The sequence below is a fragment of the Anser cygnoides genome, chromosome 1, assembly GCF_040182565.1.
Source record: "Anser cygnoides isolate HZ-2024a breed goose chromosome 1, Taihu_goose_T2T_genome, whole genome shotgun sequence".
Lineage (NCBI taxonomy): Eukaryota > Metazoa > Chordata > Aves > Anseriformes > Anatidae > Anser > Anser cygnoides.
This window is the reverse complement of record NC_089873.1, coordinates 98,563,441-98,580,183: the sequence shown is the minus strand read 5'-3', so window position 1 is coordinate 98,580,183 and position 16,743 is coordinate 98,563,441. Positions and strand designations below refer to the sequence as shown.

Sequence of the window (16,743 nt, the reverse complement as noted above, 5' to 3'; positions counted from 1 at the left end):
CAGAGCTGTCATCACCCTCGATAAATAGACAGGGTGTCGCTTTTTTTTTTTTTCAGTGATTTCTTCCCCATAGCTGTCTTTGGGCTTTATTAGATAAATCTGTGCCTTCCCCCCCCTCAGGAAATATGTGTACGTGGTGGAGGAGGCAGTCCACCCATGCACAGACATCTCCGTGGCTCCTGCTGTCTAAGGGAGATTCACATAGGCAGCCAGAGGAATGATCAGGTCCCAGATGCTCAAGCGAAAACGGCAGAGTAATTCCCCACTGCTGCTTGCATGTGCTTCAAAAAGACATTAGAAAAGAGAGAAATGCATAACTGAAAGGTGCTGAATAATTTGGGAAAATGGGGTCACGCCCACCCACCCATTTGTAGAGCTTAGAGATCCATATAAAGATGCAAATGAATACATCTGTTGTGTCATTAAATGCAACTGCAGCAACCTAGATGAAAGGGAGAGAGTGAGGGAGTGAGGGAGAAGTGCTGACTGGTAATAGCACCACAAAGTTTTCTTCTGAGATGTGGATCTGCCAAGTGCAAAGCCCTAGGCTAGTACTCCAGGTCTCGGTTGAGCACGCATTTATTCTCTCTCTCCTTCCCTGCTGTGTCTTGTAGGCCTAGCATGCGGCGCTGTGTAGAAATCAGAATCCCTTGTGTACTTCCAAGGAAATCCGTGGGAGCGGGTGGACATGGACCCAGTGGCTTAATCCCCTTCCCACCACTCTGTGGAGCTTGTGAGAGGACGAGGAGAGGACGGAGGCATCTGAGCCTTGGATGGACAGCATCCCTCCGCTGCCTGAAGCACCTCTGCCTCCGGGAAAGGAAGGGGAATGAGGTCGAGTGACAAAGCAAACGCACAGGCTGCCGTGAGTAATTGGACGTGGGAGAGATCCTGTCTGCCTGGGCGCGAGTCAGCTCTGACGTGAAGGCCTGAAAAGACACTTCGGAAATGTCAGGGCCACAAGAGCCTCTTAGTGTGACACTTGGCAGCACCAGCTCAGCAACTGGAGGGGCATAAACTTCCTCCACTCCCTCAGCATAGCAAAGAGGCCACCTCAACCACCCCCTTCCCCTCCCCACCATCCCTACCACCCACCAGAGACCAGAGGTGGCCCAGGTTCCCTCTCTCCTGGCCACGGACCCACCACAGGGACAGCTCCTCATCCTCTCATGACTCAGGCTGCTCTCTCCATTATCTATATGAAGTGGAGTAGATTGAATGTGGAGTGATCTTTAGTTTCTCTCACTACTCAGCCCTATTGAGTTTTCCTCCACTGTCATCCTCTTACATGACTGTGTCACGGTGGCCTCTGAGGCCTCTGATAAACTTTGCTGAAGGAACTCCCAATTCTCATTCATACATAAATGAGTATTTATACAAATACATATAGATATTGTACTCTCTCCCCTAATAAATTTTACTTCTGACATTTGAGAAGTTAGCCTTTGCAGAGGGCCAAGTATATATATATTATTGCTTGGCACCATCTTCCTCTGCTCATACTGAGAGTAATCAAATCATGATCACTGGTCCCTGTAGCTGCTCCCAACGGCTTCCAGCTTCTGCAACAGGTTTGAACAAGCATCCTGTGAGTATCACCTTTTATTAACTCTATCAGCCCTGTGATCATCTGGACAGACACATGCAATTGCTTTTGTATGTGCATGTGCAGGTGCAGGGACACTTGCAAATGCAAAAGCAACCCTTTCTGTAGCACTTTAGCACCTATTTTTACTGTTAATGTTGTCCAAAAGCTTATGCAGGTGCATACCTCTACTTTTCCCAGTGACATTTCCGTGCACTGTTATTAACCAGTCATACACTAATCATCCTGTTAAGCATGGATCATTGAATAGTTCCTCGTGCCAATTTGCAGTCCAGGAGCTTATCATTCTTTTAAGTTATTTATAATTGTCCTGAATGTTTCCCTCTCTTTATTTATGGTTCCTACGCTCTTTCCTATCAAGCCTGTGGGTATCAGTGTAATGAGTTCTTATACGTTTGGTAAGTCTGTAGTTTTTGTTACTTTATACTGATTTCCTCATCTGTCCTTCTCAGCCTGAATCCCTCATTGACTTGAAACCCATCCTTCAGAGGCAACCAGCAGCTTCCAGACCAGCCTTTCATCATTCGTTGTCCTTCCTAATGAGAACGACATTAGACTTTTACCTCAACCCGACTACAATGATTTCACTGTAGAAAATGATCATCTCCACACTTCAGAAGCACTGATGATGTTTGCTATTGGCTGCATAAAACCCCTAAAATGCTTTCAAATTAAAGTCCTGCCATAATAACTGTTTTTTTTCTTTTTGTATTTCCATATGCTACAGAAAGGAGCAGAATCATTATTTTCCATCAGTTAATTTAGAAGTGGCTGAAAGACCCCAACAGTAATCCTCTGAAAGTTTCTGCAAGTAAACATGAGAACTGGTCTCTGCTCTGAAGAATCAAGGAACTAAAATACCACAGTGGCATCTTTTATGCTGAGCATCACCCCTGTGCCTTTACTCTATTTTTCCTTAAGCGTCTGTAACTAGACTGTTAAGCATTTCAGCCATGTGACTAATCCCCGCAGGCTTCGCCGATGGCAATAATATCAAATTTCTTCTCATCAATGGGAATTTCCATTTCCAGCTTGCTTGTTACCCCCATGTCTAGGACTGCTGTATAAGTAATAGGAAAACCTCTTTTTCTTCACAACTTTATCACACCAGCTCAATTTGTTTGCAACATGCTGAGCTTGAGTTAGGATTGCATTTGCCTTCTTAGCACCTTCCCTTTGTGTCATTAGTCAAGCGACCGCCTGGCTGCTCCAGCTTGTTTCTGACAGAACAGAGTAGCTTTGAGATGGAGGCCATTTTGCTCATCTGTGATTGCATATATATATAAAAGACTGAAAACGGCATTACAAAACCTCCAGCAACTCGTCTACACGCTGCAGCCACTTATTTTCCAGTGACACCAGAACACTTTTTCCTACTCACCAGCTGGTGAGAAGTGTCAAGCGACAACGCCAGCAGCTCACACGAAGAATTGCTGCCTTCAAACACCAAACTTCATTGCTGTGAGTACAACCACGTCATCCCTGCTGCTGCTGGTCCTTGAATACACTTGTGCCTGGAGTGCCCCTTTGCCTCATTTCATTCCCCGGTAGCTGCTGGTAGGTGGGAGAAAGGGTGGGCATCACCCTCCAAGTCGTCAGCGTCACAACAGAGGAACTGCCGAATCAGATGTCATCTGGGAAATTCTTCTTCAGCAGTAACACCTTTCGTGCCAAGGAATCATACAGACCGACTAGCACTCCTCCTCCGTGTTCACAGCCACTGTACCGATCGAGCTGTTTGTCATCTGTCATGCTGACACAAAGCTGGGACCAGCGGCACAGGAGCTCTGTCTCCTGAGCTGGTCAGAGAGAAAGTTACCTGCGTCCCCTTTTCCTTTGTGGGAGGCTGACATACAATGAAATTTGATGACCACAGATGGGAGGGAGAAAGAGGCTTCTGGTGGTAGCCCTGGGCTACAAGTGGGTGATTATCAAATGGAGAACAATTAATTCAAAAAAGCCCCAATTTAAGAAAGCACTCAGACGTGGTTTTCTCTAATAATGTCTCTAAGATGTTTCTTGTCTGGAAAAGGATGTAAATACAGGCAGCCTTAAGCATGTGCTGAGGAACTCTGTGGCAGAGACCTCAACTGTGTAAAAAATGGTCGCCGTACTGTAGAGGAAAATGACGATATAAAGCATTTCTCCAGGGCTGCCTGGCACTAATGACTTTAATACAGCGAGTTGAACAAACTTATGTGGCAGCAGTGACTGTGAAGGAGGACTTTTAACTTGCCTACAATAACTACCTTGCGAGGAGCTGAGTGCTTCAGTCAGCGTGATGAATAGGGACTAGGAGCCAGTGGAAGGCCAGCGGGAGGAGGCGGTGTGGAAGGTGGAGCTGGATGGGGCAGGGCGCAGGGCACGGCTGTAGGAGAGCACCTCTGGCAGCACAACAGCGATGTGGTGGAGCACGTGCTTGATTCCTCAAGTTTGCAGCAAAAAGCTTGGCTGCATGGTGAAGGATCTGCCAAATTGGGACTTACTTAGAAATGCAGAAGTGATACAGATAAAGTGCATGCATGAGCACACACTCCCCCAAAAATGTACAGGCTCAGGGAGGAGGTTGGCAAATGACCATGACCTCAGATGAATCCATAGCAGATCCAAGCCTTACAGGAAGGTAAAAAAGAAATAGTGTGACAATAGAATGTGTGAGTCTGCTAACACTGCTTACACCACGGCTGTTCCTGTGCATCAGCAGGCAGTGACAGAAGACACAGGCAGAGTTACAGGAACCAGGACTTTACAGAGCTGATGGAGGGGCCAGCGCTGAATGCTGAAGCTTGCTTGCTCTCTGTCTCTGCATCCATCCCCAGGCTGATGTTCCAGTGCCTGTAGGTCTCCTCCTGCAATCAGTCTCAGTACTGTTCACCAGACTGAGCCATACTTCCAATTATATTTATAGGCCTATTAGTAAAACTTGTGATCTATTCATAGACAAGCCATGAACACAAGAAGAGAGTCAAACGCAGTCAATAAATTGCCTGCAAGAAGTAAACTGTGCCATCAGCAAAATTTTGTATCTGTGTTGTTCTCCTCTTTCTCTTAGATCGTTAATAAACATATTGAACACCCCTGGTCCTGATGCTGATCCCTGGAGCATCTTGCTATTAACCTCCTTTCATGCAGAGAATTGGACGCTTATTCCTTTCCTTTGTTTCTTACCTCTTATCTAGGTTTTAATCCATGTCAGGACTTTGCCTACCACCCTACGGGTAACAAATTTCTTTAATAGCTGCTTGTGAAAGACTGTATCAGAAGCCTTTTGAAAAGTTTAAATAAATTATATCCCCCCCACCCCTTCTCCTCAGCCCAGTATTTCATTAACTCTTCCCCAGAATCCTAATAGGCTAGAGGAGCACAAGTCACACTTACAGAAACAGGCAGACAGGTTTATCTCTATCATGTTAGACTCGTCTAGAAGCTTTCTAACTCTATCTTTAATGATTTTTTTTCATTGTTTTTCTCCTTGTTTAGAGGTAAGGCTCTCTATTTTGTAATTGGATCATCTTTAGCTTCTTTGTTAAACATGGTTACAATAATCGCTCCCCGCCTGGCCCCTCAGTCCCACAGGCATTTGTACAAAAAGTTGTCTGAATGAGCACTACCTGCTCATTCAAATAGCTCATAGCTCAACTACTCTGAACTCTGTTTCTCAGGCATTCGCAGATGTTTATCATCCACTTTGAAGTTCACATCTTGATTTGCTGTCATCTTCCCATGCCTCTGACCCTTCTCAGCCTGGGAATTTCACAAATATCCAAGAGTTACTCTCTCCTCCCACTCTTATGCTCATCTCCCCGTCCAAAAAAACACTGCTTTTCGCGTGCCAGATCCCACTCTAGGAAAGGATGAAGTGAGAAATTGGCCAAGGCGGCAGGTGACTGGGTTTGGTGAACTAGCAGTGGCTCTTTTACCTTTACAGTTACCAAAACACTTTATGCTGTTGACACATCAGCCCTCCTGCCTCAAATGTCTGGATTAGCCAAGCAGTCCTGAAGTCAGTACTGATGGCCACTGTCTGTTTACCTGCCCTTGCCAGGCAGTGACTTTCAACCACCTCATTTGAAATAATTGATATCAAAGCTCTACTAAACAAAAAATTACACAGAATGACAGACACACAGCTCAGAAATGATCTCAGAAGTGCAGACATCCATCAGTGCAGGAGAAGAGGTCTCCCAAGCACCTTTCTGCACAGCAGGGGCAGATGGTTTGCTTCTCCCCACACGTAGGCATCTCTCCTGCTGCAATGGAGTGCTTTCAGTTCAAAAGTACAAGAGACACATCCAGCCCCAAGGCAGAATAACATGTGGTCAAGCCTTGGCTATCATGAGAGAGGAAAATCAGGCCTGCAAAACGTCCATTTGGTGTTACAGACAGCAAGGTCTCTTTGCTGACCTTCACAGCTGCTGCACACAAGTCCAGCAGCAGCTTAACATACTGCTTGGTAGTGTTGGGCCCAAAGGTTGGTTTATGCGCTGAGTGATGTGCGATCAAGCCTGGAAGACACTACACGTTATAGCAGGCCCAGGAAGGATGAGGGTTTGTTAGGGCAGCTGGGCATCCTGAGCCTGCGTCTCACTGAACCAGGACATTTCTGTCCTTCTCATTCACCTGGCATCTCCCAGGCACCTACCTCAGAAAGCTACCCTACTAGTTACCCCACTGCAAATGGACGAGTTGCTGTGCATCAGCTGGAGCAAGGCAATGCACACTCATGGGGGGCAGTGGCTCCTGGCTCCTTATTGTCATGATTTTTGTTTTCTCTAACAAGCTTCTTTCACAACAGCATAGGTAGAAACCACCACCCTAAGCAGAAGCTGGAGTCACAGAGCCTGAAGAGCTCTGGGAGAGGAATCTCTTTGTATCCCCACACTTATGGAGCTGCAGCACTGTCAGTCTGAGGAGTGTGCTTTACCTGAATGGCTGAGGAAACTTTATAGATACCCTGAGTGCCTCCCTGGGATGAGCCAGATGATGGCTCACCGTGCTTACGTCCTGTGCATTGTTAGGAAGGCTGCCTCTGCGTGATGGCTCCTGTGTTGTGGGAGGGATGGCTCCCTACCTCGAGCTCCCCTTTGTAACCAGCTCCCGTCTTCTTATTCAGCAGAACTGCACCATTTTTCTCCCAGGGGGAAGTCAGGTGCCCACAGAGTCTGGGCACGGATTTGCCACGGTATGATTTGTTCAGCAAAGCTCCTTATACCCTCCTTAATCTCCATTTTATATCTCCCCTGCTGCACTTTACAATCTCTTATATTCCTATAATTTGGGCTGGATTTCCATATTTTAGAAAATGCCTCGCTAAATGACTGTATCTTTCCCCTTATCCACGGTGTTACTCCTCAGCATTACTCCCCACCTGTGGGGAGAATACATATGCATCATGTGGAAGCATGTTGTGGCTGTAGTAAATGGCCTCACATCATCTGGCTGTTCCCCACTCTCCTATGCACATTGAGTGATATAACTGTGGTGTTTCTTCCTGCAGGCCCTGAGGCCACTCTCAAACCAGGCTACATCCTCGTACCTACAGAGATCTCCTGCACATCTTCTAATGAGGCCTGGGCATGTCCTCACATTCAGCGTGTGAGCACGCTGCCAGGCTTTCTCGCACAGGTTGTCCCGTAGGCTCCGTCTGAAACAGCCAGCAGGGCCAAACACAAGGTGCGATGCTCAAAAAATCTCCAGAGGCAGCTGCTCTTGCGTTAGGACAGAGGCTTAACTCAGGAATCTGCATATGAATCTCTGGGATCCTGCATTCAGAACCTGTGCTGCTCGTGAGATTTGTGTGCCTTGAAGTTTCACATATTTCCTGTTCCACATGAGTCATTAGGAAGAGTTATTGACAAACAGGAGCTGTTCAAAGGAGAGCAACTGAAATGATCAAGAGAGTGGAGGAATTGATTCAGAAAGAAAGATTAAAAGGATAAAGTCTGGAGAGATTGGTTAAACAGCAACTACTGTGAGCATGATAACCTACACATACATAAAAAGTATCTCAGAAACAGGGAAACGCTAGTAGCGTGATACATGGGGAGACAAGTGGAAACAGGCAGAAATTGAGAGTAACTTGAATTTTCCCTTTGAGATTAGCTTTCAGACAATAGGAAAGGAGACGTTCACTGTCACTACCCTAGCCTGGTGCAGCGCTTAAGAAACCCAGTTGGACTTAATTTTATATCATCTAGGCCAAAATAACTCATAAATACATCATAAGAAAATATGTCCGGATCAGGCATTGGGTCAGAGAATGGTGCATGCATCCTGGTGGGGATGCATCTTCCAGCATAACTGTGGGTGAAGCAGCACTCTTTCTAGAGCCCCACATAACCCAGAGAAGTCCTCCTTAGACAACAAAGCTTGCAATTTACCTCCCTGGGGGTCTGCTGTCCTCAGCTTGCATGAGGAATAATTTGTGGACAAGAGCAAGACTGCTCTGACTAGGGCCATGTGCACGGGTAAGGTTCCTGCAATCCCCACTCACCATCTGGCCCGTGGGCTCTGGTATGCTACAGTCATTTGTTAGTTTTAAACTTGATTACACAGCATGCCAGAGTGTGCAGCTGAGCAAGCCTGGCCAGATGCTTATCAAGTGCAAATTGGTGCAAATGTGTATTTATATCAGCTGGGGCTGTGCACCACTCTTCATGATGAACCATGTGTCCATCGTACGCTCACAGACTCAGAGCTGAAGGCTAAAATGACTATTTGACTATTAGATCAGCTGTTTTGACCTTCCCAGTATCACTGGCTATTACTTTTCACCCAGTTACTCCTGGACTGAGCCCAGGAATTTGCCTTTGACTAACACATAATTTGTGTTTATCTAAAAGGGACTTTTGAATGAGGTCTGTTGTTGATTTCAAGATGTCCAAACACGGCCAATCCTTTCCTTCAGGTGAGAGTTTCTTGCTGTGGCTTAACCACCTTTGCTCTTTCATAGAAAGCATGCAGTTTCTATTTAAACCTGACCTGCTCTATCAGACATTATCTTCTTTTGAAGTCATGAACAATTTGTTCATGTTCAAGCCACAGTGTCCAGTAATTTGTAATCATTTTTATGTTCACTCGGTGTTTTCAGGCAAAAATATATTCTGCTGTGGGTTGAAAATTGTTTATAGCGAAAATTATGCAAAGCATTTGACATTCTCCATGAGAATAATTGTATGTTAAAAGCACGTGTACATTCCTTGACTTTGATGACACTGGCTCATCAACCCACCTATTTGTCTGATCAGTCACATTATCCCACCTGCCTTAATACTTGAATACTTCCCTGTGATATCAGTAGCAACAGCAAAGTCTCTAATGGGTTTATACTGTGGCATGCTTGTCTTTTGTGAACTAATTGATCTGTTCACACATTTCTTTGAATTTCTTCTTATGGTTGTTGCAAGCAACTGTACAGAAGGGCCTGTGGTCTGATCCAGCACAGGGGCACTTGTAAGCAAAAGTATGCTTATGGAAAGGTTTTCTTGCTATCACTTTCCTCTCTTCAGCTACTAGAGGGTTGGGGTACAAACATGAGCCTAAGTTTTAGGTGTCATTATACCAGTAGGATTGTGTTTTAATGGAGACAGTGGAAAGACCTGTAATAACACATTCAAAATGCACTTTCTGCAAATATCATGCAACAGTGACTTAAAATTTGCCTTGTCTACAAACATCTCTGCCAGTAAACTGATTTGTGAGATTGCTCATGGAAACACAGCAGAAAAGGGGAGTGAACTCAGCAGAAAGGAATTAATTAAAAATTCGAAAGAAGATTTGTGGGTCATTCCTCAGGACCCGCTAACAGATTTAAAGGCAGCTTAGCAGCGAGCTGAGTTGGGGGTATGGTTTCACAACCCCAAGAAGTGTTGCGCAAAGGTGTCTCTGCTTGAGGTGGCGTGGGAGTCTCTCCTTATGCACAAAGGTATCCATCCCCTGGGTGACATACGGACAGAGACCACATCATTCTTCTGACCACAGCAGCTTTCTTGGTCATTTAAGCACTGTCAGAGGTACAGCGCCTGAGTGTAATCCAAGTATTGGAAAACAGAAGCAAAAATAACAAGCTCTCTGCCTTTTTTCCCTCCTGTGTAGGCCCTGTAGAGGAAAGAGCCTGATTAGTTTATAGGGTGAATTGTTTGTTTAGATTTACAAGTGTGCTAATGAGTGGGCTTGTGGATGTGTTGTGCTTTGCACCCACGTGGGTGGGTGCAGAAAGCTCGTTGATGGAGGGCTGTGCTGGGGATCTGAGTTCTCCAGGGAGCGTGCAGGAGCCGATGTGGTTGTTCTCACTGCTCTGGGAGTAACGCAATGCATCTGAGGCCCAGGGAAAGAAACCCCGTCTCCAGCATACACAGACCCCATCCTCCAAGTCAACCGCCTGCTTACTCCTGCACAGCTTCCACAGGGTTATGCAGCAAGGTGCATTTCCTCAGCAGCTCAAACAAAACCCGTGGCAGGTGCCGAGTATTGGGGCAGAGACCTTGAAGGTGACTCTGTCTTCACTGGTGGCCAATACAAACGAGGGAGCAGCAGGGTGATGTTCTCACAGTAATCTGTGTTGCCAGGGAGACCAGAGACTGTGTTTTGTCAACTGGAGCTTTTCCAGGATGCCTGGCTTCTTCACTAGATATTAGCTGCAATAATCAGTCACGAATGCCTGGATCACTGTGCTGAGACCTGTGTCTGATAGGATAGGACACCATCTTCTGGCAGGATGCAACTGGAGGTGGGAGTGTTTTAGTAATGTGGTTATCTGGGAGTTACATAGCAGCAAGGCATCCACGGGGACTTCAAAGCTACAGGCAGACTTAGCAGTCTGGGGCTCATGTCCTTAGTGGCAGGTGGTGCTATGGAAATGCATAAGTGCTTTGAAGTATTTCCTTTCTCTTTGTAAGCATCAATTTGTTTGCCACTTTCCTGCTTTCTCCTGGCTGCCACGGCTCTTCGTTCTTAGGTTCCTTTAATGGAGGCACACAGTGTGTAGCACCTCGTAACAAATTATACCATTCCCTGCCTATGGAGGCATCACCCCAGAAGAGCTGCTCCTGTAATGCAGCTCCAAACTGGCCTGAAACCTGTTTATGTTAGGTAGGTTCACTTCACTGATCAGACATCTTTTATTCCCATGGATTAAAAAAAAAAACAACCAAACAAACAAACAAACAAAAAAAAACAAAAACAGTGAAAAAAAAAAAGGAAAAAAGGATTTTTCCCAACTAGCATTTTTCTCCCAAACAGCTAACAGAAGATCTGAAACACATCAACAACAAAAACAGAATTCAGATAAAAAACATGGATCTAAGGCTGCAAGGGAAGATTAATAAAATTCAGGTAAACAAAAATAATCATGTAAAAATATCTTTCCAGAATGATATGGTTCTCTAAACAAAGCTTCCAAACCCATCAGTCACTAAAAGCGTAGGAAATTCAAAGTGAGTGTGAAGATATGAGAGGCTCTAATAGAAGTAAATACAGAATTGCACGGTGAAGCAACCCTAAGTTTGACTCCAGCAATGATTTGAGAAAAATCAGACACTCTGAGACTAACCTTGTCCATCCATTACCCACAGTGTCATCAGATCAATGGCCACAAAACTAGAATGCTTTATTCTCCCTCGCTCTGAGGTTGTGCTGACTCTGGCCCTTCTTTACAGCCATGCACACTCTACAGAAAAACACATATTTCACAAATTCCTCACCAGACAAATAGCCCATTGAAACCATCACTCTTCACTTGTCATTCCAATTCTATTTACCCCAATTAAAAAAAAAAAAAAAAAGGACTGCAAAACACAGGACCAGTGAAAATGAATCTCAGAGAAGGAGAGCCTGACTCAGAGTGCTGGGCAGAGCTGTTCTCACTGCCTGGCACTTCCACGATGCAAGGAGCTGCATGCCAGCGGAGATACCCGCTCAGGACCCCCAGAGTCGGGGAAGAGGGTTGTCTGGTCCTGCTTCAGCTCTTAACAGCTCCCCTGTATCTGAGCTGGTGCTGTCCTTCTGTCTCCATGCCCGGCGTTGCAATGTGCTCTGCAGTGGAACACAATTTTGCCATTTTGCAGTGGAAAAGATCTTTAAAGAGGGCACAGGTGCTATTTTGGAGTTTCTCTCTGTTACCAGATAGCTATAAGGAGTTTTTTGAGTGTGTGGCTACCAGGACCATAGGACTTTTGCACATTTGTTGTGTCTGTACCTAACTTTCAACTATGCACCATTTATATTGATATTTTTAATGCCCTGGCATAACTACAAATGCTTTTTCTTTATTTGCAGGCACTGCAACAGAGGGGAACAGCATGGTGCATGGCCAGGAGCTGGGAATATGGGCTTTGATGCACCCAGAGGATGCCCTGGTGTTGGAGGGATCTGTTGGCTCTTTCCAGACAGCTGTATTGTGGTGTTGCATCTAACAGAGGCATCCCTGATACAGACCAAGCAAGCTCTGCAGGTGTCAGTGAGCAGCTTGAAACAGAGAACCAAGTCCAACGTTGGACTTGACACCTAACACTATGGCTGGATCCAAACGACACAAAGCACTACTTCTTGGAGACCTTAAGTGAAACAGAGCTGAATTATCTATTGGTTTAAACAAACCTCAGCCAAAAAGAAAGCTGCAACATACTGCAGGCACAAAAGCACTAGACTAGACTTTGCTGTGAACAACATTTCAAACAACAGCAAAAAAAATGCTGTTCTAATATCACTGTTTTTCTGACTGGGTCTGATGATGGCACTGGTTGTTTTCTTCACAGGGAGAGCCATCAAAAAATAGTCATCTTTTCCCTCCTCTCTGTTGAATGGCTCTATAACCTTGGTGTGAATTTATAGTCTGTCATTGCCTTTTGAGATGCCATATGTGCAAAAGAATGAGAGGGAAGGAGACACTTTGTTTCTGAAAATGATGCCATGCTTAGCACTATTACAGTATTGTGGACAATGTTTATCATTTAAAGCAGCAAGAAGAGGTCTTGGGTGAAAAAAGACCCTGTGGCAAGCACAACTGTCTCTTGTTCTTGGGGGCAAAGAAAAAAAAAACATAGCACAAAACCCCCTGCTACTTAATGTAATTTAATGTAATTTAATTCATTCCAAGAGGGAGAAAGTTCTGAATTGTTTTTAATTATTTCCCATGGATAAATCTTTTCTGACAGGAAAGATTCATCAGTACCCAGTGAAGGGCAACTCTTTCTGAGAGTAGGAATTCACTGAAAGCTTCTTTTCAGCTTGAGGGTGACTTTCTAACCAGCAGATTTATGAAGAAACTCCCATCACACCTGAATTTTTGAGTCCTTTAACCTTGCTTGACCCTACTGATTTGGTGTCACCTTGTGGATTTTGCTAGTCCTATCTTCTCCTGCTCAGAAAACAAATGCCAAAACAAACTGCAAATACCTCTGCCTCTGCTTCTGCTATTCCTCTGGCTATTAACTATTATTATTATTGTAATTACTAGAATTAAAACAGAAGCCCCTGTACTAGAACTTCACTGAACCAACATAAAAGAAAAACACAAGTTTCTTGACCTGTAAGGTTTAAGATTTATTTGCTGGCATCATTGGGACAAATGACCCATGGCAAAATGGCTTAGCCTTCACAGCCACTGGAGCTGGATTGCACCTCTGAGATCCACTACCCTGTGCCTGCAAATTGCATTGCCACAAGGCAGTGTCCAGTGGTGTGTGCTTGGGTGTGCATGTGCTGGTGACGTACCTCCTACCCCTCCCCAAACTTTTCAAGTAGAGGCAGTGGCAATGGCAGCACAGACTGATGGTTATGTGTCAGGGTATGTGTAGGTGCCAGAAAAGATCTGCAGCCATTAATCAAATTCAGTTATCTGTTATGTCCTATTAGGAGAAAATTGAGGGCCATGAGGAAAGTCAAATCTGGGTTGTGGTGGGAGCACATCTGATTTGTTAAACTCTGCTGATCCTAGCAGTCAACTAGCTTTTTTAACCAGACCCAGGTCCTGAACTGCAGGATATACGCTGCTTCCCATGCTCCTTGATGCAGGAGCTCTGAACTGACCCAAAGCTGCAGTCATATGTTCAAGGGACTCATGGCCAAGTCACAGATCCCTGCTGAGGGACAGGGCAGATGAGCTCTGACTATGATGATGCTATCCGTTCTGGAATAACTTGTTTTCTATACGTCCCTCTTACATCTATAGTGCTTGTGGTACAGCACACGCGTACATGGTTAGGTGATAAGATGCATAGTGTGGAGTGTAAAGGTCGCTTTTGGCGCCCAGGACTGGAATTATACACAAAAAAATACCATGACATGATGGTAAGTGTCTAATGGAAAATAATAGTAATCAGTAAGGGTAGCAATGATATTTAGCTTCTCTCATAGTTTGGTGAAATGTTCTTAATCATCAATTTGTTGGCAATACTTTATCTTGGTATTAAAATTAGAGCTTTAACAGTTTAAATACAGCTTCAAAATAACAAGTTTTTGAAGAATCTGAATGTTGATAGAAACAGTCAAGTTACTATGACTTTTTTTTAGGGTCTTGGCAAGCAAGCATAGGTCAGTTATGACATTACTATTATTACTATTAATCCATAGTGTTATTTACTACAATACAATAATTGTATTTTTTTTCAATTTTTTAAAATAATTTTTATTTCTCTATTTTTTGCTTTTTCTAATTTTCCCCCAAAAGAGATGCAAGTCCTGCAAAGAGATTCTAACCTGCCCGTTCATGGCTTGCTTTTAGATACTTTTCACAGAGCCTTAGAAGTAGTGCTTGGACTACATGCTGAAAGCCACTGGGATAAAAACCAAGAGAACTCCAGAAAGAGTCACCCTTGCTCAGGTGTAAATATGAATATCGTTATGTTTCGTATTGTGCTCTGCACCGTGGGAAGCTAGTCTCAGTCTAGGGCTTTGAGGTGTTATCACAAAGACAGTAAGGCATAAACAAGTGAGAATAAAACACAGAAATAAAAAGAAGCAGACACACGTGAACAGGGGGAGCACAAAGTAACAGCAAGGCGGTTAATTAACGAAAAGCTCAAAGAGCAGGCAGCTCATCCCCTCTTCCAGGCTATTAAAAAATGACATCATCTGTGTCAGATTATGTCTTTAGGGTGCTTTTCTGTGAGGTCATCCTCCCTCCACGCTGGCAATTGACCAATGACTTGCATTTAAATATGCAGAAAACATAGAGCGAGGCACAAGAACTCCTTTTAACTGGTTGCATGTCTGAATCGATCCCTCTGGCTAAATAATAAATTAACATAGCCAAGCCCGAACCAAGGAGAGCCGAGAAGGGGTCACTGCCTGCACGAGCTGGGTTTGCAGCCTCGGCCGCTGGCGCGGCGACGCCCCCGTTGTTTATAGGATTACAATGCGGTAATTGCTCAGCTGGGGCTGAGCCTGTGATTCCTCCCCAGGTAGGAGCAGATAAGCCTTTGTGGTAGCTTTTCGCACATCTTTAAGGAAGCAAAGTGCCTCGTTAATTGTAGGTGTGGTAGGGCTTCTCCCCGCTGGGCTAGAAGCAGCAGGAGCCCTTTCGGCCTTGGGGGCAGGTTCTGAGGCTCATCTCCATCAGGGGCTCTGTCTGCAGGGTGGGGGCAAGGCCATCTGGCAGCCCTGAGGGCTACAAAAGGTCTGGCAGGAGGAGTTGCTTGGGTTTGGTGGGTTCCGTAGGAAGGGTTGTGGCTGCTGTGAGCTGCAAGGGTGGGCTGGTTAGTGGGCTCCTGGCCTTTGTTGTTTGGGGTGAGGGCAGCCAGTGTTTGGGTGTTATGCTAAGGAGGTGGGAAGAGCCAGCTGGTCTTGTCGGGAATGCAGCCAGCTCCAGAAATATGAAGGGTCTGGCTTACAGCAGCTGCGTCAGGTGCGTTCAAAAATGCTTACAGGCTAGATCCTAAAAACGAGCTAGGGAAACAAAAGGGGAAGACAGAAGAACTTCATGGGCTTGTGGAGTGGTTCAGCTGCTTCAACAAGCCGACCTGTGGCTTTCTGCTGCTGCTGTGGAGAAAGAAGGCAACCACCTCCCAAAGGTAGTGTCGGGGGTGGGGAACTCCACTTGCTGATCCACGTGAGGAATTTGTGAGCCTCGAGTGCAAAGTGCCCCCTCTGAACTCCCACTTACAGGGGTGTGCTTGCAAGTGTAAGCACAGTAAAGGTGGTGAAGTGCTTACCCCCTCGGGTGGCAGGGACGACCCCTGTGTTGCAGCTGGCTTTGCCAGCCACTTGGGAGGAAGATGCTGTTAGTGCATCACACAAGTGCAGGAGGTAGCTCCTGGTACAGCCCTGAGGAAGGGGCGGGGGGGGGGGCGGGGGGTGGCCCCTGCAGCACTGTGCTGTAGCCTGAGCTGTGTGTATTTATTGATTGAGGGAGCAGGTTTCTTCCATATATTCATAGAGGCTGGTTTAGCCTGAGCTGGGACTCAGAGACTGTGTCTTTCTTTCTCTGGCTATGATTTATGACTTCAATCCAATTTATGGCCATTTACAAGAATGCTGAACTGGCTGTAAATCAGTAAAAGACCATAAAATACTCATGAGAACTGCTGAAATCCATCTGGGTGAGCTTCCTTCCCTCCCAAGAGCAGCCAGCTGAGGGCAGGAAGATGTAGCCCTCCCATAAAGCCAGCTAGCAGAGACGGGGGTGGGGATAAAAAGTGCTTGGCTGGAGGAAAGGGTGGAGGCAAAGGAGGCTTGTTTTCTGAGAGTATGCAGGACTCAGGTGAGCTGTTGTCTGAGGAGAGCTACAGGAGTAACAGCAGCTCTGCAGGGCTTCCTCAGAGGAGATTCACATGAGAGCGAGGTTTGCCTGAGGTCCATGGCCTCTGGTGGAGTCTGATTCTCTTAGAGCAGTGCAGTGTTGTATTGAGTTGCTGTTGTATGTGGGGAGCACAGAGATAAAATTCCTGGCTGTTTTTATTCTTACCAGTTGCTCCAGTGACAAATTTGTGTAGCATATTGCTTTGGATGTGATGAGTTAAAATCACAAGACCTCATAGTTTTTTTTAAGGTCTTTACTTGCCTATCTTGTTTCTCAACAAGGAGCATGCTCAGTGCGTAAAGAAGCCCTCAAAGCAAGTGGCTTCATTGTGCCAAGTTGTGTGCTCACACCAACAGCAGGAGGTAATGCAGTGTGTTACAAAACTGATTGGGTTATATTT

At 45.4% G+C, this 16,743-nt stretch overlaps 2 long non-coding RNA genes across 12 annotated transcripts in view; both read left to right on the top strand.

Moving 5' to 3' along the window:
• Positions 1-4,696, top strand: part of LOC106037673 (uncharacterized) — a 231,787-nt gene extending 227,091 nt beyond the window's left edge. For 10 of the 11 annotated variants that reach the window (XR_010834215.1, XR_010834220.1, XR_010834212.1 and 7 more), the window contains one exon: positions 615-4,696. This is a non-coding gene — a long non-coding RNA (uncharacterized lncRNA). The remainder of the gene's footprint in view (positions 1-614) is intronic. The other variant, XR_010834216.1, reaches the window with a different exon arrangement.
• Positions 4,697-9,962: 5,266 nt separating this feature from the next.
• On the top strand, positions 9,963-12,346 carry LOC106037260 (uncharacterized). Its single transcript, XR_001207900.3, has 3 exons — positions 9,963-10,334; positions 10,847-10,939; positions 11,882-12,346. It is a non-coding gene; the product is annotated as an uncharacterized lncRNA (long non-coding RNA).
• The last annotated feature ends 4,397 nt before the right edge of the window (positions 12,347-16,743 follow it).